Genomic DNA, 21,822 nt, shown 5'->3' with positions numbered 1-21,822 from the left:
GATCATATGTTTATTCCCCTCCACGTGCTTTCACATATATATCTCGAGGTTCTTTCAAGTTCTCCAATCAGACTCTCAATATTTATCCTCTTAATATAATTACAATATGCACAGGTAATTTTTTCCTATTTGTATTTTATATTGCATAATAAAAATAGTTTTTTTAATAAACTTAATATTAGTCGAAGTTAATAAATATGAAATGTGAATATATATATTTACATTTCTACATTACTGCAATAATATTAACTTCAACTAATATTAAGTTAATTAAAAAATTTTTCCACTGATTAAATATTTGCTTAGTAGGACGTTAAGCGTACATATAATGCCAATGATACACAGACGTATAATGTAATATACGTCCATGTCGTTTCAAATCTTTCATCAATATATCAATGCACAGCAATGAGTTGTCCCTCATAGAATTAATGATTGACAGGTGTTACATTTTTAAATTCCACATTTCTAAACAATGAATATTATTATCAATTTCCGTTTCTATTTTGCATACATATATGATTTAGAAAGATTTAAATTATTAATACTTAATTATTAATTTAAAAAATATATAAATAATAATTAAAATAATAATTTCAATAATTACCCTCTTAGTATACTTTTGAAAAACATTTCACTATTTTTATCAATAAAAAAAATGTTTTATAATTCTTGTTAATTTTTACACAGTTTTAAAGATAGGTGTTTGATAAGAGATAAGAAGAAGACAGATAAATGTTTGAATTAAATTTTTTATATGTTTTCTTGCGATTAGAAAAAATATTCAGATAGCTAAACTAAGTTTAGCTGAATCTTTATCTGATAATTAGGAGATTTCCTAGTTCTCTCGTTAAACAAAAAAAATGTTTACAATAATTGTATAATAAATAATAATAATAATAATAAGTAAGAAGTGTTTTTACTAATTACATTATAATTATATCATAATTATGTTTATTTATATGAATTAAAATTATAATAAATATATTAAAAGTTGATTTGCCATTCATTTAATTAATATTTATTCAATTGAGACACGTCCTTGCACTTTAGCGATAGATTACAGACTGACCTCTTAAATTAGTTTAGGCCCCCTTTCAACTCGTCACTCATACGCATTCGTTCTGTTATTTGATAATAAAATACTTCAATATTTACATTATATTTATATTAATAATTCTATTTGACATATAATTTAGAAACAATAATAATAATAATTTAATTAGTATAATAATAATAATAACTAGCAACAATTCGCGCAGCTAAATTCTTACTTCCTTTTTTAAATAAAATTAGCAATTTTAAAAATAATAGAATTTAAAATTTTTTAATTCAAATTTTTGTTGAAAACACAAAAAAAATTCAATTTAAGGGACCGTCCATAAATTACGTAACACGTTTTTAGTGAAATTTTGAACCCCCCCTCCCCCTATGTAACAAGTTGTAACAAAATCGTTTTACACCCCCCCCCCTCCTTATCAATGTTACGTAATTTTTAAAAATATTTTTTACTAACGTTTTTCGAAACAAATTTGTTTATTACTGTTATTTTTAGTATTTATATCGTACAATAGCAATACAAAATTAAGTTAAATATAAAAACATTTAGAGGAATAATTTTATTAATCATACTGAACAACCAAAAATATAACATTGATTTTTTAACAATAAAAATTGTATATTATTCCCAAGAATCGGTTCGCGAAATGATTCGATTTTTACTTATATTGAAGTGGCGGCAAGGGACAGCTTTTCAAAAATATATCCATTATAAAGAGATTAAGTTCCTTATAAATATTACGTAACAATGATGATTGACCCCCCCCTCCCATGTAACATATGATAACATTTTCTCGAACCCCCCCCTCCCCCCTAAACGTGTTACGTAATTTATGGACAGCCCCTATTAAGAGAAATTACAAATAATTTCAGAAATTCAATAATTATTTTCAAAAGTAATAAAATTCTTCTCACAATAATTCAATTATGTTCAAAAATTAAGAAAAAAATTCTTGTCAAAATTTTAATTATCTTTATAAATAATGAAATTCTTCTCTGAAATTCAATTATTTTCAAATATTTTAATAAAATTCTTTTACAAAATTTAAAATATTTTCAAAAATTATTTTCCTCAATTCAAGGATTTTCAATATCTAGGAAATTTCCCAAAAAGAATTCAAATATTTAAAACAAATTTTAATAAAAATTTCACAAGAATTCAATTACTTACCAATTTTTTAAAAATTTCTTCTCAATAATTCAATTATTTCAAAAAATTTAAATAAAATTCTTTTAAAAACGCTATTATTTAAAAAAATGTTGACAAAATTCTTTACTAGATTTAGTTAAAAAAAATTGCAATTTTAATAAAATTTTCCTATACAATTCAATTATTTTCATAAATAATAAAATTTTTCTCAAGAATTTAATTATTTTTTAAAATGCTTTATGATTTTGAAAAATTATAATAAAATTGATCATAGAAAACAATTATTTTTATAAAATGTGTAACACTCTTCCTAGAAATACAATTATTGTCAAAAATCTTTGAAACAATGAAATTATTTTCGTAAAAAATAAAATTCTTCTCTCTAAATCTGAATATGTGAAATTTCACTTATTGTACGTTATAAGTCGTCCTCTCGATCAATAAGTGCATATACACTTATAAATAAGTGAATTTTTCACTTATTCTGAGTGAAATTTCACTTATTATAAGTGTATATGCACTTATTGATCGAGAAGACGACTTATAACGTACAAATATGTGAATTTTCACATATTCAGATTTAGAGAGTTGGAAGCAATTCAATTATTTAAGAAAGTTAAAACTGTTCCCAGGAATTCTAAAAAAAATAAAATTTTTCTTATAAAATTCAACTGTGTTCAAAATTTGAAAAAAAATCTCCTAAAAATCCCAATTATCTTTATAAATAACAAAATTCTTCTCAAAAGTTCAATTATTTTCATAAATGTCAAAAAAATTCTTGTCCTAATTTCAATTATTTTCAAAAATTTTTCTAATTTCAATGATTTTCAATATCTATTATTTTAATAAAATTTCCCAAAAAGAATCCAATTATTTTTAAAAAAATGTAATAGAGTTGTATGCAAACATTTAATTATTTTGATAAATAATAAAATTTTTTTAAGGATTTTAATTATTATTTTCATAAAAAATAATTTAAGATTCTAGAAAATAGTAATTGAATTAAAATGATGAAAATAATTTTGATGATGTTACAGTAACAAAATTCTTATAATATAAAATAATGATTTTATCTTTCGGTCATCTTTCATTTATTAGAAAACATGAAGAAATCGATCACTCCGAGTCTTCGACTCGGAGCAATCGATATCTTCATGTTTTATAACAATACTTTTTTAAGTTGTTTAATTTAAAAAAATGTTTGAATTTGAAATTTTTGAATATCTTAATTCCTGTGGAAAATCCTGTTCCAAAAATAAGATTAAAAATAGGAATTGTGCAAATATTTTTCTTCTTTTTCTAAAACAAAATAATAATTTCGTTAAAAAAAATTGTGATTCATAAAGAAATATAATGGAAAATAAATTAATTTTCTATTTCTTAATCACAGTTGTTTAACAATTTTCTAATGTTGCTTAGAAGTAAAGAACAAAAATCTGCATAATTTCAATTTGAAAAAACATATTATTTAACAAAATTTTAGTCTTTTAATGAAAAGAAGTGAAAAAATTCTGATTATTTCTATTTGTTATTACAATTTTGAATTAATTATAAAATAAAAATAATCATAACATAATAATATTATATACTATCTATCTAAAGATAACAAAAAACAAAAGTATAAACAAAAGACAACTTCAGAGTGTGAGGGACAGAAAAAGTGAATGAATGAAAGAATGATTGTCTTTTTTTCTCAAAAAATATCAAACTTTTTATTAAATGAAAAATAATATTTAAAAGCAAATTTTTGTATTAATTGGACTAGAGATCCATGCCTCAATAAATAAAATATTATTTTTCTTATATTTTGTCAAGATTTATTAAATATTTTTTTAGAAAACCGGTGGGAATATTAATACATGTATTAATTGAAGTTGGCTGATTCCACATACCCTTAATTATAGCTAATTAATTCATTAATAATTTAGAAACAAACGAAGTATAATTCTCCATAAAAATTTTTTTAGACAACAAATATATTATTATTTATTTAAAATAAAATTCAACTAAATAGACAGAGGGTCAATATAATTTTAATTAAATTATGTTAAAATATAAGTTTTGTCTTAGTTATAACAATCATTTTATTCAAAATGTTGAAAAAAATTTTCACTTTTCCAAAATACAGAAATTCTTTTAAAAAAACTTTTGCATCCTTAAAAGAAATTAAAATACGAATCTCTTGCTGACAAGAAAGCAGTATTAAAAAAATACATCACACGCTACACTGGCTTAAAAAAAGGAAGATTTACTTTTAAATAAGTAACAATATGAACCTCATGAATAAATTCATTTGATAATATAACTCGTTTAATAATCATAAGACGAGACATATTTTTTTTTTTTGACAAGAATATCATATTAGAAATTTGATACTTAATATTTTATTTTTCTCATCGCGAAAAATTAGCATTATTTCTTTTGTCACAGTAATGACTTATAACACGGGACTTCATAATAAAGGCGCGATGTTACAGTATAAATTAAAAGGAAAATATCTAATATCCTTGAAATTTAGCAGGGCGGCATTTAACATTAATGTGACGCGATAGTGATTTCCAATTAAGATCGAAAGGGAATTTAATCTGAGAATAATACGATTTAGGTCTACCTAAAGGGCTAAGTGAAGATTAGATTATAGGGGAATGTAGTCAAGGTTGGCCTACTGTCTAGGTAGGCCACTCGCGTTTTTTTGTCAAGTTCACTAGCGCCACCTACGCGCATTTTTGTCGAAGCTTGTCTTAGTGAAACCTAACTTTTTGTTCAATTACATTTTCGGAAAATCGAAAATTGTGTTTTCTGTGACGTCGGTACAAAAAAAGCTCAAAAAAAGTTTTGTGCATAATGTGAAAAACCATTAATAAAAGATAAAAAACAAATTGAATCGTCAAGGCAAGTATGCAGAAAATTTGTGGGACTCATGGTTGAAAGGAAAACAAAGTAAAAAATCGAATCCCGAAACGTATTTCTTTATGGTTACAACAATTCGGTAATGTTACTTACTGTCAAGGTCGGCCACTATGTGTTTAAAATGCGCAAAGTTGAGGACGAGCTACTTCATTTGCAAAAACTGCAATTCTGTATAACTCATAATATAATTGATCATCTTATTAATATTTTTATTTAATTTTATTAATATTTTAGTGCAAAACTTTTTTTTATTTATATTTATTTTTTTAAATTGTTTATTGTTATTATTTTGTTATTTCATTAAGTTACAAACTGTAAACAATAAAGAATCAATTTTCCGTAACTCCAAACATGTTATTTTAGTTTTTAACGATTAATGCCCTTTGAATTTTAAACATGGCCGACCTTGACTGTAATGGCCAACCTGGACTACAAATTTTTTTTTTTTTAAATCTTTATAACTTTTTCATTTTTAAACCTGTCAATTTACTTTGTACAGAAAAAATGTTCCTATTAAACAGGACTTTCCAACCATATACTTCAATTGTCCAAATTCATTTTTAAAAAAAAGTTATAAACAAAAGTCAAAAAGGTGGCCGACCTAGACTATGTTCCCCTATATCTAAGTGCGAATTTGCTTACAATGCATTATTTACTTCAATTAAATGTGTGTATTGATCAACAAAACAAATTTATATAAAGACAGATAAAGAAGAAAAGCACAGGCAATTTATTTTTTCCCCTTCACCCAATGACAATATACTGATCCATTTGATAAATCACGAATTCAAAATAATTAAAGTATTTTGTCTTCATTTTTCTTCACTTTAGATAAAGGTATTTTCCTTCTTTTTTTGTATTCTCAATCGAAAATTTATTTATATTAATTGAAAATTCTTTTTATTAATTAAAAATTTATTCATAGTAGTCGATAATTAGTTTACAATAATTTTTTATCATCTTTTTATTTTTAATTAAAAATTTATTTCCACCATTTCAAAATTTATATTTATATTAATTGAAATATTCTTTTTAATTAAATATTTATTTACATTGAATGAAAAATATTTTTTCAATCCCTTTGTCTTTTTGAGAAATGAAAAAATGTGGTTGTAGAATTAAAATAAAAATAATAAATAATGTTAAATATTTTGTTTTAAAATTAAAAAAATTTTATTCACTTTGATTTTCATGGAGGAAAAATTTTTCTCCTCTTCTGGATTTATTTATATTAATTAAAAATTTATTCATATCAGTTGATAATTTATTTATAATAATTTTCTATCTTTATATTTTCGATTGGAAATTTATTTGCACAAATTGAAAATTTATTTCTTTCAATTGCAAAAATTCCTTTTATTAATTAAAAATTTATTCATAGTAGTCGATAATTAATTTACAATAATTTTCTATCATCTTTTTATTTTTAATTAAAAATTTATTTCCACCATTTCAAAATTTATATTTATATTAATTGAAATATTCTGTTTAATTAAATATTTATTTACATTGAATGAAAAATATTTTTTCAATCCCTTTGTCTTTTTGAGAAATGAAAAAATGTGGTTGTAGAATTAAAATAAAAATAATAAATAATGTTAAATATTTTGTTTTAAAATTAAAAAAATTTTATTCACTTTGATTTTCATGGAGGAAAAATTTTTCTCCTCTTCTGGATTTATTTATATTAATTAAAAATTTATTCATATCAGTTGATAATTTATTTATAATAATTTTCTATCTTTATATTTTCGATTGGAAATTTATTTGCACAAATTGAAAATTTATTTCTTTCAATTGCAAAAATTCCTTTTATTAATTAAAAATTTATTCATAGTAGTCGATAATTAATTTACAATAATTTTCTATCATCTTTTTATTTTTAATTAAAAATTTATTTCCACCATTTTTCAAAATTTATTTATATTGAAATATTCTTTTTAATTAAAAATTTATTTGCATTAAATGAAAAATATTTTTTCCAATCCCTTTGTCTTTTTGTGAAATGAAAAAATGTGATTGCAGAATTAAAATGAAAATAATAAATAATGTTAAATATTTTGTTTGAAAATTTTTAAAATTTTATTCACTTTGATCTTTATGGTGGAAAAATTTTTCTCCTCTTCTGGAATTCGTTGAGAAAAAATGCATTATGAGTTAATAATTAAATTTGCTCAGTGTGGATTTCATTATTAAAACTGTCATTCATTGGCATAAATTATCTCTCATCACAATACCTTTATAATCAAAATCTCATTTAACTACGTTTTAGGTAAATAATTAATAGTGTTTCTGAAATAATTAATGACAAGCATGAATTTCGCTTCAATGAAAATTATGATCAATGTAGTTTTGGCGAGCATTCATTCAATATAATTACCAACATTATTATTCAGTGGTAATACTTTCCTATTAATCGTTTTTGTATTATTATTATTCATTATTCTCCGGATTAATAATTGTATTCTATTAACAATAACGTTAGTAATAATAATATTTTTCCATATTCTTAATATATTTGTTAATTAACAAATATATTAAGAATATGGAAGAATATTAAATATTCTTTGAAAAAAATTATATAAAAATGAAAAAATTAAATAGCAAAAAATTATATAGAAATAAATAAATTAAATAGAAAAAAAAAATATACAAAAATAAATAAGTCAAATAGAAAAAAAATTATAATACAGAAATAAAAAAAACCAAGTAAAAAAATGTAGAAATAAATGAAGTGTAAAGAAAACAGGGTAAATAATACAAAAATTTGTTCTATTATTTCGATTCTGAGGAAATAAATAGAAAAATTTATACAAACTGTAAACTTTGGAAAAATTCGTTAGTTGAGTAAAATACTTCAATTTTGTAAAAAAAACAGGAGTTTGAAACTAATTTTAAATTGATTCTTAAGTGGAAGTGACAAGAACTTGTTGGCAAAGCTCAATGTCATTATGACCTTTACTAACTTTAGTTCTCACAAACCCTTAACGAACAAGGTCCTGTAGGAGTTTGAAGCTTGCGAACTTGATGGAATTCTTCGTCAAAGAAAAAGAGGTCGTTAGAAACACCTATGCATCACCATTTTCAGTCAAGTATTATTCATACCGGAAACTAAAACTCATTCCAGTCAAATAAATAAACTATTTTTTTTATAAATTGCCCTCTTGATTGAATAACCATAAAATTCATTTCATTGTTACAATTCTTGATATTCGTCTAATAATAATTAAAATAAATAAAAAAATTTAATTTATTAATTAAGGGGCCATTCAAGTATTACGTAAGCATATTTTTGAGGTTTTTAGACCCCCCCCCCCCCTCCACCATCGTAAGACTTTTTTCTAATGGAAATAAGCAATAGCTAGACCCCCCCCCTCCCCCTTAAATGCTTACGTAATACTTGAATGGTCCCTAATTTAATAATAAAAAAACTGCTGAAAAATATTTATTACTAATACTAAATTAGTAAATCATTAAAAAATATTTACTACTAATATTGAATTAGTAAATTATTAAAGAATATTTATTACTGATGTTGAATTAGTAAATTTTTAACAAATATTTATATTATTTTATTAGGATTTGTAAATTATTGTTAAAAAATAATTATTCAACAGTACTGAATTAAAAAGAAATGTTCAAGATTTATTTAAATTGTTTAAAGAATATTCATTACAAATATTAAATTAGTAAATCATTAAAGAATATTTATTACGAAAAGTTGAGAGAGAGAGCGAGAAGAAAGAGCGCACCAATCAGAAGAAAGGTAGTGGGGATGATGCGCCTCGGGAGGGGAGCGCACCTGTGAGTGCGAGAAGAAGAGAACATAGAGAAAGTATAACGCTCTCCCCACTCTCGTACTTTTCTTCCCTCACTCTTCTTAATACCACAGCACACAAAATATTCTTTTATCGTAAATTATTTTTATTTTTAAATTTTTATATTCTTATCACTTTTAAAAAATTCTTATTATAAATTTATTACTCACTTCCTAATGATATTTCGTCAAGTCTTCCATTTTCTTCTTTACTATCCCTTTTACAGTCACGATGACTATTACAATGATGAAAATTATTTTCCTGTGTTTTCTTGAGATGTTTTCCCGCTGAGTACGAATAACGAAGTGAGGTAATGAAGAGGGTCGCCGGCCGGGAAGAAGCAGAGTGGGGATTTTTGAAAATCGCTACCTGTGGTGCTGTAAACTTTTACCAAGAGCAATGGGCGTAACTTAAGGGAATAATAACTTATGAAAGACACAAGCGAAAAATAATAAATGTCCTCAATAAAAATTTTCAGTAATAATTAATAAATATTCATATGAATAATTATATTATTATAATTATAATATTATTAAATATAATTTGTTTAATAATATTATATATAAATAAATATTAAATGTTCTCTACTTTTCGCATTTATAGGCGCGCTCCCCTCCCGAGACGCATCAATCCCGCTACCTTTTTTTTATTGGTGCGCTCTTTCCTCACGCTCTTCATCAACTTTTCATAATAAATATTCTTTAATGATTTACTAATTTAATACTAATTTATTAATTATTTTACTAATTCAATATTCGTAATAAATATTCTTTAAACAATTTAATATAAATAAAAAAAATAAATTTTAATATAATTATTAATTAATTACCTATAATAATTTGAATGTTCTTTCATTCATTCACTTTTTCTGTCCTTCACCCTCTGAACTTGTCTTTTGTTTATACTTTTGTTTTTTGTTAACTTTAGATAGATTTGTATATTATATTATTATGTTATAATTATTTTTATTTTATAATTAATTCAAAATTGTAATGAAAAATAGAAATCATCAGAATGATCGAGAGATAAAATTATTATTTTATATTATAAGAATATTGTTACTATAACTTCATCAAAATTATTTTTAGCATTTTAATTCAATTATTATTTTCTAGAATTTTAAATTATTTTTTATGAAAATAATAATTGAAGTCCTTAAAAAAATTTTATTATTTATCAAAATAATTAAATGATTGCATACAACTCTATTAAATTTTTTTAAAAATAATTGAATTCTTTTTGGGAAATTTTATTAAAATAGATTTTGAAAATCATTGAAATTATAAATTTTTTGGAAATAATTGAAATTAGGAATAGAATTTTTTGACACTTATGAAAATAATTGAACTTCGGAAAAGAATTTTGTTATTTATAAAGATAATTGGTATTTTTACGAGAATTTTTTTAAATTTTGAACAAAGTTGAATTTTATAAGAAGAATTTCTTTTTTAATAATTGAATTTTTGCAATTATTTGTAATTTCTCCAAAATTAAATTTTTTTTTAGTGTTTTTAACAAAAATTTAAACTAGAAAATTCTTAAAGTCTATTATTTTTAAAATACGCTAATTTTATTTAATAAAGGTATTAAGAAGTTAGCCGTGAATTGTTGCTGCTTTATTTATAATTAATCATAATAATATTTAATAAACATTTTTAATAATATTCAACAAATACTTTTAATGTTATTTAATAAATACTCTTAAGCAATATTTCATAAATATTTTTCTCTCTTATCGACATTGTATTAAATTGATAATATTTATTATTTATTATTTTCAATATTTTCAATATTTTTTCTATTATATTTTCTTATCATATTTTCTATAATATATTTTATTAAACAATTTTGCAGAAGTCAAACTGTGACACGCTGAATAGTCTCCAACTGAACTGAAAGATTTCGTTTCCGATGACATTCTTTTTTTGCCCTGAAATTATTCAATATTATTCAAATAGAAATCCAATCTTATAGAAACCCACTTTTCACATAATAAACCGCTATCGTCAAACTCAAGTCTTAGAAACGGGTCGTGACATTTTTCTCGAATGACAAGCCGTAGCAGGCTGAAGCAAAAAAAAAAAAAAAAAGCTGAACGCACACTATCTGAATGAACCACTTTTATATAAGCTCTTTATTAGAACAATATATGTCTCTCTTTCCAGGAGAGACGAGGGAGAGCGTGCCTAATAATCTCACACAAATATTTCAATAATAAAAAAAGAAAGAGATTATCTATTTTTTCCAAATGCAAAAAAAATTTATAAAATAAGTATAGAATACTTTTTTGTTCTAAAATCGTAAAAATTGCCAAGTGGCATTTAAAAAAATTTTTTTTTTATTAAAAATAAAAAAATTTTTGTTAAAAATAAACTAAGAGGGTGAATATTGCGTGAATCGTAAAAGGGTATTAACACATTTACATGTGAAGCGTGATAACATGAGATTGGAGTGCACAGCAGCTTTGGTTCAACCAATAAACAGCTATCTAATAACCCAGTTCTTGAAAATGCGCTAAAGCGTGAAATCCATCAGTTGCTTTTGTACAAAGTGAGAGAGAGAGAGAGAGAGAGAGAGAGAAAGCCACGCGTATTCGAGTTTAAATGAAACCAAATACGATTGATAATTTACCTGTTAATTGGACATTTAAGGACACTTAAGCCTAATAGTGCTTTTAAATAATTGATCTACTTACCTATTTTCAAGAACATGGAAATTTCAAAAACAAGGGAAACAAACAAATTTTATTGAAAATAGAAATTCTTGAAATTTTTCTCTCCCTTCACAATATTTTCTCAATATTTTCTTCTTGAACTGAAAATATTTTTCTAATAATGAATATATAAATTTTCTTATTTATTTCCATTTCTATTTTTGCTTATTATTTTTCCTACTTATTTTCTGAATTTACTTCTCGAAATCAAAATATTTTTCTAAATGAATAAATATCAATTTTTTAAAATTATTTTTTAAATTTATTTACTAATTTTATTTACTTTCTTTTTAAATTTTTACTTCTTTTTACTATTTTTTCCTCTTCTCAATAGTTTCTCAATATTTTCTTTTTGAACTACAAATATTTTTCTAATAATGAATACATAAATTTTTTTATTTCTTTCTATTTCTATTTTTATTTATTAATTTTGTTTACTTATTTTTTATATTCTTAATTCTTTTTTATTTTTTTCCCTTTTCAATATTTTCTTCTTGAATTGAAAATATTTCTTTAATAATGAATATATAAATTTTTTCATTTCTTTATTCCATTTCTATTTTTGTTTATTTTATTTATTTATTTCTTATACTTTTGCTGCTATTTTTTTCCTACTCATTTTCTTAATTTACTTCTCGAAATCAAAATATTTTTCTAAATGAATAAATATCAATGTTTTAATTTATTTACTAATATTATTTACTTATTTTCTATATTTTTACTTCTCTTACTATTTTTTTCCCTTTTCAATATTTTCTCAATATTTTCTTCTTGAACAGAAAATATTTTTCTGATAATGAATACATTAATTTTTTTTTACTTTTTTCTATTTCTATTTTTATTCATATCATTATTTTATTTTTCAATTTTGTTTACTTATTTTTTATATTCCTACTTTTTTATTTTTTTTTCTTCTCAATATTTTCTTCTTGAACTGAAAATATTTTTCTAATAATGATTATATAAATTTTTTTCTTTCTTTCTTCAATTATTTTTTTCTTTTGTTTATTAATTTTACTTGTTTATATTTTATATTTTTACTTCTTTTATTTTTGCCAATATTCTTTTTTTTATCAATATTTCCTAAATATTTCCTTCTTGAACTGAAAAGATTTTTCTAATAATGATGATATAAATTTTTTTCTTTCTTTTTTCAATTATTTTTTATTTTATTTATTAATTTTATTTGTTTGTATTATATAATTATTTTTACTTTTTTTATTTTTTCCTCTTCTCAATATTTTCTTCGTGAACTGGGAATAAATATTTTTCCAATAATGAATATATATAAATTTTTTTTATTTCTACAAAAAGAAATTTTCTTCATTTGAGCTTTAAAATAGTTTTAATTTTTTATATAATTAATTGTATTAAAAATTTCACTTTGTGGAAAAATATTTTCTTTTTTATCTATATACGAATGAGTATTCTAGTCAATTTTTTTTTATAGAATGGAAGTTGTTGGTTTTACAACTACATAAAGCAGCTGTATTTAAAATGTCAAACAAGGTTTATAAAACCTTTGCTGAGATTTTATTGGTCACGACTTGAATACACTTTTACTGTAATGTTGTAATAAAACACACCTGAAATTGTTCGAAATTTGTAGCTTTTCCTCGCTGAATGTTTGTTCCAGATGTTTATGTAACAATCGTTATAAAATAAAATGATAATTTTAACAAACGTTTTTGAATTTAATGCCTATTTTCATTAGTATGTCGAAAAATGTAAATATAAAAATACAATAAATGTGTATTAATTATTTATATATAATTAATTAATTTTTGGATAAAATTAAAGTAATGTATTTATTTATTTTTCTATTTATTTTTATAAATAAAAAAATAATTAAAAAAAAAGAATGTAATAAAAATAAATATGTAAAAATTTAATAAAATATTTAAAATTATTAATTTAACGTAATTAATAATAATTTTAATTCTTTCATATTATTATTACTTCTTTCAAGAAAAGAATAATTTATTTTTTACGTAACTTATTAACATTTGTTATTCTTATATTAGTTGGATGATAAAAAATGAATGTAAATTGAGAATCGAAAGTTATTTTTTCAAAAAGTACGATTCTCAATTTTTCTTTTGTGATAAGTACACGGAAAAGTTCTTGGGCGAGTCGCTGTACCTGTTGTGGTGGCGCTGAGTGACCAGTACCTATGGTAAAGTGACAGCCCCATTTTGGTAGCTCATTTCACCCACAGAGACTGCTGCTTTCCTACTGTGGGGCGTCAGAGCTCTCTTGTGGGGCATCAGAGCTCTCTTTAGAGAGAAAGCAGAAAACCTTTTCTGTGGGAGGCGAGTGAGAGACGTCTGCTCGCCCAAAAACTTTTCCGTGTAGAATAAGATTTTCCTTTCCTCAATGTTATTATCCTTTCAATATATGTCCATTCACTCAACTCATCATCATCTCTCGATTTTCCGTCTTTATATTACCTACCTCAATATATATTTTTCTCGCAGAATATTTTTCTAAGGAAAAGTCACGTCTAAACATAGTTAATATTTTTCTCTCATTTTTTGACATTTCATCGTGGAAATAGAGGTGTTATTATTTTTATTTTCCAAAAAACTGTCTATGTCGATGTTCATAAAGATAGATTTTATAACGTGCTTTTTCAAAAAATGATGTAATAGAACACTTTTCTGCGCTCTCAGATATATAATATAAAAAGAAGATCGCAAAATATGAATCCCCGAGAAAAATAGAATTTCTTTTCAAAAAGTTGTGAAACTCTGCCTACAAAATGTGATTCACGCTAAAAGTGATTGAAAAAATTTTTTTCTTAACTATTATTCGTAAAGAAAAAAAGTTACAATATTTCTATGGAGAATACTTAATTGTCTATTTTCAAACTTTAATAATAAAACTAAGTTTATAAATAATAGCACAATTTTTTTTTCAAAAATAACTCTCTTAGGAAAAGAATTACAAACAGAAGATTCAGAATATTTTTTCACAATTCTTTCATTCACTTTAAAAAATTCACAAAATTGAGAGAAATTTTCTATCAGAGAAGAGGCGCACAAAAAAAAAGAAATAAAAATAAAAATACAAACTTCACCTCGAGAATTGAAGGTGAGCGAAATTTTTGAAATCCATTCCCTTCCATTATTTGAAAATATGCCGCCAATTTGCGTTCTTTGTGGTGGCAAATAATAGGTATCATGGAGCAATAAAAGCATAGAGATATACGCGAATAAAGTCAAAGAGTATTTGAAGCGATAACCAACTAGGTTAACTGAGATTTGAGACTCGAAATCAGCGCGCTTTTAGATCTTTGTCGCAAAAATTGCCGATAAAAATAAAATAAAATTTTCCCACCAATCACTTTTTTTTTACAATCAAACAAGAGGGGAGAAAAAAAGGTCTCGTCAAATATTTTTTCACACGTACCCATAAACACTAATTGCTAAATTACTCTCGAAATGCCTAAATATTTTTCAACTTTACACAATTTTTTTTTTGATAAATTAAAATTAATTAAATTAAAATAAAAACTACTTATTATTTATTTTTATTATTACTATTATTATTATTACAATTATTATTGTTATTATCTATAAGAATCGTCGTATTCTTAAAGTTAATTTGTAATTTTTTTTAATTATTCTTTATTTTATTTCTCAAAATATTCGAATTTTACCATTTCTTCTGAATATTTCTGGTTTAGATATAAATTACATTTACAGACCTCGAAATGAATTTAAAAATAAAAATTGTTATCGAAAGTGTTATCATAAAAAAGTGCTGTTTGCAAGTCCCCTAAAGTAACCTCCCCTCTTAAGTCGCAATAATCTATTTAATTTTATTTATTTAATTTTATTTATTTCATTAAATAATTTACGAAAAAAGAATAATAAATTTCGAAAAATAAATGTTTGAAGAAAAATCACTAAGTAATTTTAAACAATAATGCAACTTAAAAAAAAAATTTCCGAAAAGTGTTTTTTCTCCACTTTTCGTGATAATAAAGAACTGTTTAAAAATTATAGAGAAATAAAAATAACTTTTTATGAAAAAGACAAAAAAAAACTGGAACTATATACAGAATATGAGTTGGTGGAGGTCGTGAAGATAGGAAAATTGCGCGAGTCGAGGGATGCTGCGATAGAGGGGCTGTTAGAAACGACGCCCTCGCGGCAAAACCTGTTCAGTAAATGCGCGCAGCTACATTAGAGTGGACCTTGTAGCGAGCGGACCTTTAAAAAAAAAACGTTACGAAAATTCAATTTCGTTTCAAGTCCATTAAGAAATAATAATAAAAAAAAATTTTATCTACAAAATAAAAAAATGACAATTTGCTTTCGACAATTATAATCATATGCACGATAATTTAATACACATAATTATATGAAAAGTATATAAATTATAAAATTACATTAAGTACAAAAGTATTTAAAATATAAAATAAAGTATAAAATAATGAAATGAAAAGAGTATAAAATATAAATGTTTAAAATATAATATATAAAAGTATATAATGTAAAAGTATAAAATATAAAAGAATATAAAATAAAAAAGTATAAAACAAAAAAGAATAAAATACAAAAGTAAAAAAGATAAAAGAATATAAAACAAAAAAGTATAAAATATAAATGTATAAAATATAAAAGTATAAAATGTAAAAGTATATGAAATAAAAAGTATATAAAATGTAAAGGTATAAAATATAAAAGTATATGAAATATAAAAATATATGAAATATAAAAGTATTCGAAAAAAATAGTACATAAATATTAAAAAAACAATGAAGTACAAACAAAATAAATATGTACATGAAAAATAAAAGTCCTAATTGAAAATAATATTTACGAAACAGTATTAACAGTGTAAAAAATTAACACTATATTCTTACAACAAAATATTGAGAAAAACGAAAAGATTAACAATATATTAAATTAATATTAACAAACAATACTAATTTATTTATTTATAATTTTAATAAAATACTAAGAAAATAATAATAAAAAAATAATAAAATAATAATAAACAAATAATAAAATAATAATAAACAAATAATAAAATAATAATAATAAATAAATAGAAATAAAAAAATAATAAAAATCTAATTATGATTGAAAAAAATTGGATAAAATATTGATAATATAAATTGCAAAAAAATAAAATTAAAAGAAGAATACACAAACTATTTTATGAAAAGTAAACAATGAATCATCAAGTGAATAAAAACGATTACTTACTAATTAGAAAAAAAGTAACGAACACTTATTTTATAAAGAAAAAAAGTAATATTTCTTAAAAAGATTCCAAAACTGATTAAACAAATTTTCTAATTTAAATTCTAATTTAAAAGAGGACTTACTATTTTCGTGTAAAAAAAAAGTTTTTACCAATTTTCTTTAACTACATTATTAGGAATAATTTTTTCATAAAGAAATTAAAAAAAATCGTTCAATTCGCGGGGAAAAGTAAGAAAAAAAAACGAGAGTGAACGAGAGAGAAAGAGAAAGAAAGAGAAAATTTAAATTCCTTTTTTGTGCAACTAAATTGAGAGGCTGTATGTGAGGTGTGTACCAAAGCTGTATATGGGCGTTGAGAAAACGTGTTACCACACATAATGCCTGCATATGGAAGTGATTGTAGCTTGTAATGTAAGTAATGTTGTTCTACAAACTTACTTTAGTTATTACATTAAAAGCATAGGAAGTCATTTGCCACCTTCACAACATGAGCGTTATTTCATTTTAAAGTAACGACACACACACATACACACAAAAAAAAATAAAACGAAAAAAAAAATGAAAGTAAACGAGAAAAATTTTACTTTCTTTTGCCGCGCAAAAATATCTTGGGTAATTTTTTATCGTAAGCTTGTATAAAAGAGCGACTGAATTATTAAGTTAAGGAAAAAAAAATTTCCCCTTCGCTTCATATACAACATTCTTGCATTAACTCGAGCAATTTTTTCATCGAAAACTATTTTTTGAAAAAATCCTTTACCCAACCACTTTTTTATTATCGGAAAATTTAGAAAACTTTTAATTAATTTTTACATTCGAATCAAACCTTTTTTTTTATTAAGTAATTTTTATCGTTCTTTACTCTTAATAATTATCTTCTTCTTATGGTAAAAATTTTCTTCTAATTAAAAAAATTAAATGTAAAAAAAAGTAAATGCAAAGTAAATAGAAAAAAATATTCAAATAGAAAAAATAAGCAAATTAAAAAAAGCAAATAGAAAAAATAATCAGGGAAAAGAAGTAAACTGAAAAAAAGTAAATAGCAAAAATAAACAAATAGAAAAAATATTCAAATAGAAAAAATAAGCAAATTAAAAAAAGCAATTAGAAAAAAGCAAACAAAAACAAGCAAATAGAAAAATAAACAATTAGAAAAAAAGCAAATTAAAAAAAGGAAATAGAAAAAATAAGCAAACAGAAAATAAACAAATAGAAATAATATTTTTTGAATAGTGAAAACATTTAAATAGAAAAAATAAGCAAAGAGAAAAAAATTATAATTCAAAACATGCGAATCTAAAGCCGAAGAACAATTATCGTAAAAATTAATCATCCAAGTAAATAATTCCTCAATAAAAAAATTTTTTTTTCCCTCTTCAAATTCCCCTAAAAAGGATGAAATCGATATAACAAAAGGAAATTTTAATTTTCGATTAAAATTGAAATACACTGTACGATACGTATTTAACGTTTTTTTTCTATATATATATAAAAAGAAATAACTACCCTGACCATTCTTGCGAACAATTGAAAAATCTGTGAAGGAAAAATTGGAAATTTAATGAGGCGTAAGGGAGAAAAAATCACAAAACAAAGCAATTCTATTGTTGTGTTTTGTGTTTTTCTAAAGCAAAACAATTCGAAGCAAGAGACTCATTAGTGTTAAGTTTTAATGAATTCAGTTGCTTCTGCTGGTTTGCGGTTAAGAAAGTTGAAAATTACAGTTATAGGGGTAACGTACACATGCACACTAAAAAATAATAATAATAATAAAGAAAAAAGAGCGACCCTCATTAGGAACAATGTACTTTTCAGCAATTGTCATCAGCAAAAAGTTGGAGTTACAAGTTTTTTGAAAGTTTAAATATAACTAAATAAATATGTAACTATATATGACTGCATGTCACTTTATATAACTATATATGACTATATATAACCATTTATAACTATATATAACTATATGTAACTATATATAACTATATACATATAACTATATGTAACTATATATAACTATAAATTACTATATAGAACTATATATGACTATATATAACAATATAAAACTATATATAACTATATATGACTAATATATATGACTATATATAACAATATATAACAATATATAACTAAATGTAACTATATAGAACTATAAAGAACTTTACATAAATATATATAACTATAAATTACTATATATGACTGTATATAACTTTATAACTATAAATAACTACATATGACTATGAATAACTGCATATAACTGTATATTATATCTATACACAACTATATATATGGGACAATTCATTCACGCCCGAGATACATCGTAACCAGAAAAAAAAGTTTTAAAAGTTCAAAGACTTCTTTGCGCCCCGAGATCAATATAGTTTAGTCCTTTGCTCCTTAAACTAAAAAGTACTTCGTGACTTTCAAGATATGATAAAATTCTAACATTTCAAAACCTCAAAGAATATTATGAGATACAATTTCTAAATATAGAAATATTTTCTTTTTTCTTATTTACAAAATAATATTTATTCTTTTCAAAAAAATAACTATTTCAAATCTCATTTTTTTTAATTAAATTAAAATATGTAAATCAATTTAATTAGGAATAAAGGAAAAATTTTATTATTCCGCCTTTAATAAATCAATTTAATTTACTAGTAAATTTAATTTACTGTCTAAAGAATTCGACAAAAGTAAGAGATTTGATAGTCAAAAGTCAGTCACTGATTCTAAATCTAGTCACTGATTTTAAATAAATAATAAAAAAAATAAATAAATATTCACTACTTAATAATTTAATTTACTTTTAAATAATATCAAAAATTCAAAATAAGTAAATAAAACTTTTTGTTAGTAGTTCAACTAGTAAAATTTGACTAATTTTTGTTATTTATTTATATTAATAATTAGCTATTTTCTACTAACAATTGGTATATTTTATATAAAACAATAGGTAACTAATTATTAGTACAAAAAAACTAATTGTTAGTAAAAAATAATTAATTACTAACAGAAAATAAATCATTGTTAGCAAAAAAAATAACTAATTGTTAGTAAATATATAACAAAAATAATAATCAGATTTTACTAATTAAATTTCTAATTATTAATTTGTTAATTAGTAATTAGTAAATATTCAAGAATTTCTACTAGGTAATAATTTGTTATCCGCCACTATTAATTAGTCGTTTTACTAACTGCAGAAGCAAAATAATAGCAAACATCTTTACTAGCAATTAGTTATTTTCAACTAATTCAGATTTACTCTCTAAATTTGAATTAGTAAATTTTATTAACTATTCAGTCGAAATAACTATTTATTCTTATTGAATTTTTAATAACAAATTATCCATTGAATTAGTTAAATTTACTAATAAATTAGTAGATATTACTATTTATTAGTAAAATTTACTAATAAATTAGTAAATATTGCTATGTATTAGTAAAATTTACAAATTCAAAAGCAAAAATCAGTCACCAATACAAATTAGTAAATTTTTTTACTATATTATAATTAAGTAAAATACTTTAATTTTAAAATACAAAAAAAAATTTAAAGAAGTAAAAATGTTGACTATTTTGAATTAGTGATTATTTTCTTTTGAATTAGTAAATTTTATTAATTAATTAGTCGAAGTTACTATTTATTCTTATTGAATTTTCAATAACTAATTATCTATTGAATTAGTTAAATTTACTAATAAATTAGTAGATTTATCAGTAACTATTTATTAGTAAAATTTACTAATTTAAAAGCGAAAATGAGTCACCAATACAAATTAGTAAATATTTTTACTATAATATAATTAAGTAAAATATTTTAATTTTAAAATACATAAAAAATTGTTGACTATTTTGAATTAGAGACTATTTTCTTTTGAATTAATAAATTTTAATAATAATAATAAATAGTAATTTCTACTAATTTATTACTAAAATTTACTAATTCAAAAGCAAAAAGTCAGTCACTAATTAAAATTAGTAAACATTTTTAATAATAAATACCTAGTAATTTCTTCTTATTTATTAATAAAATTAAAATTTAATAATTCAAGAGTAAAAATTCAGTCGCTTATTGAAATTAATAAACTTTTTTATTACTTCTAATTTAGAGAGTAGAAAATAATAATTTAAAAAATGAATAAAAATGAATAAAAATTAATTACCATAGAGAAATAAATAAAAGATTGTAGGTATAAAATTAATTATATAACGTAATGATTTTGATTGATAAATAAATAATTAATTAGTATAAAAGTTATTATTAAAGTTATAATTATTATCATTTATTTCGCATTATTTTTCTTTGACATCACTAGATCATTTACTAATAATGAATATTGATTTTTAGCGCCCGAGTATTTATTTTACCTCTCTCTTTTATTTTTTTTTTTAGTATTGACGGTCATATTCTGCAGTTGATGTGAAACAAAATTAAGTTTCGAATTTCAATTAAGAAAATTGAAAAAATCCACTATTCTTATAAATAATGAACTTCTCAATTTCGTTCATTATTAAAAAAAAAAAAACAAAACCGAAGTATATAAATACTGATTTGTTTTAATTTCATTACATTAAATAAAAACAGACAACTAAATAAACACCATTATTTTGGATACCTATTATTTTATAGTGGAATAATATTCTATTTTAATGGAGTAAATTAAATTCAATGGAATATTAATTTGATGTTCTATTCAACAATTATTCTTTAATGTTAATATTTTAATTAAGTAAATTAGGTAGTAATAATATTAATAATAATGATAAAAATAATTAATTATCTAATTATCTAATTAAATAATTAAATTAATCAAGTTGAAAATTTCATAATGTATGTTAATAATATAATTTAGTTAACAATTTAATTAAATTATAATGATTATTCAAATGGAAAATATAAGCAATTTTTTACAATAACTATTTAATAATAAAATGAATTTATCATTTTATAAA

The 21,822-nt window shown here is 22.1% G+C and overlaps 2 protein-coding genes across 3 annotated transcripts in view; one reads left to right on the top strand and one right to left on the bottom strand.

The window, feature by feature from the left end:
- The window catches only part of LOC122499928 (UNC93-like protein), a 100,442-nt gene that overhangs the window by 19,678 nt on the left and 58,942 nt on the right, over nt 1-21,822 (bottom strand). Inside the window, exon 1 of one of the 2 annotated variants that reach the window (XM_043608523.1) lies at nt 9,108-9,232. The exons of the other annotated variant lie outside the window; for it this stretch is intronic. The gene's annotated coding sequence lies outside the window, so the exon portion shown is untranslated. Of the gene's footprint in view, nt 1-9,107; nt 9,233-21,822 lie in introns of those variants that run through there. 2 annotated transcript variants of the gene reach the window in all.
- Nucleotides 17,056-21,822, top strand: part of LOC122499927 (metabotropic glutamate receptor 2-like) — a 214,009-nt gene continuing 209,242 nt past the window's right edge. Inside the window, exon 1 of the mRNA XM_043608519.1 lies at nt 17,056-17,280. The gene's annotated coding sequence lies outside the window, so the exon portion shown is untranslated. The remainder of the gene's footprint in view (nt 17,281-21,822) is intronic.

The sequence above is a fragment of the Leptopilina heterotoma genome, unplaced genomic scaffold (assembly GCF_015476425.1).
Source record: "Leptopilina heterotoma isolate Lh14 unplaced genomic scaffold, ASM1547642v1 Lhet_18, whole genome shotgun sequence".
Taxonomy (NCBI): Eukaryota; Metazoa; Arthropoda; class Insecta; order Hymenoptera; family Figitidae; genus Leptopilina; species Leptopilina heterotoma.
The sequence above is the reverse complement of the archived record's forward strand: the minus strand, read 5'-3'. Positions and strand labels throughout refer to the sequence as shown.